A 1266-nucleotide genomic window follows, 5' to 3' on the forward strand; every position below is an offset into this window, starting at 1 on the left:
CTCCCCCACCAGCGCTAGTATTCCCCTCCCCCAACACCAGCACTACCCTGAGCCTTCCTCCTCCTCCTCCTCCTCCARGCCAGCAGCCCCAGGCACCCGCCGGCTGGGGACCCAGCTGAGGGCGGCGGACCCCTGCAGCGTCCCCCCCCCCCCGAGCAGCGGAGGCAGGCGGGGGCCCGTGCGACGCTCACATCTTTATTGATACAAATGTACAAGACGGGGGGTAGAGCGGGGCCGGGGGCGGCCGGGGGCCCCCGCCGCGCACACCCCCCCCCCCGGTCCAGTGTAATGCCGCAGGCGGCGAGGTGGGGGGGGGGGTCGCATCCCCGCCGCCGCGGGCGGCTCCGCGCGCTCGGTGCGGGATAAGTTAGGGGCGCGCGGCAGCGGCTCCGGGCACGGGACGGGGGGGGAAATATATATACACAGAGAGGAGGGGGCGCGGGCCCCCACCGYGGGCCTCGGCCGGAGGACGCGCTCAGCACCGGCTCCTCCGCCGGCTGGGCAGGGCGCCCGCGCGGAGGGGGAAAAAAAAAAAGGGGGGAAAAAAAAAAAAAATCAAATGAGCGCAGGCGAGGCGGCGCGGCGCCCGGGGCTCACTGCTTCTTCTCCCGCGTGGTGATGGTGACCAGCTGCTTGGCGGCCTTGGCGATGTCGTAGGCGCACTGGATGACCTGCTGCGTCAGGAGCTGGTAGTCCACGGCGGCGCCCGGCTCCGGCGGCACCGTCTTGCGGCACTCGCTCTGCAGCCGGTAGGCGCTGGCGTTGAGCAGCCGCAGGGAGCTCCGCACCGTCTCCAGCGCCGGCTTCTGCAGGGGCGGGGGGGGGACACACGGACACGAGGTGGGCGCCAGGCCCCCCGGGGGGCACGGCCCCCGCCGCGGCCRCCCCCGCGCCCGCCTACCTTGGGGAAGAGCAAAGCCATCTCCGTGACGGCCGAGTGGATCTTCTCCGAGCAGGGCACGAAGCTGGGGGCGAGCAGAGGGGTCAGCGCTGGGCCCTGGGGGGGGGGCCGCCTCCGAGGGGCCGCGGGGGGCTGGACCCCCGCCCCAGCCCCACCTGTCGTGCTTGGACTCCTGCGCAGCCCGCAGCAGCTCCTGGATGTTCTTGGTGACCTGCTCGGTTTTGAGGATGACGTCCTCGGTGCTGGGCAGCCCCGGGTCCAGCTCCCCGTCCAGCGGGTCCAGCTCGTGCGCGAAGTCCTCCTCCTTGCTCAGCTCCACGAACCGCTTCCCCTCCACGCTGGGGGGGGGTGGGGGGCGTGGGGGG

This window comes from Rhea americana, unplaced genomic scaffold (genome assembly GCF_003343005.1).
Source record: "Rhea americana isolate MKP2758 unplaced genomic scaffold, rheAme1 scaffold_549, whole genome shotgun sequence".
In the NCBI taxonomy this organism is placed as follows: domain Eukaryota; kingdom Metazoa; phylum Chordata; class Aves; order Rheiformes; family Rheidae; genus Rhea; species Rhea americana.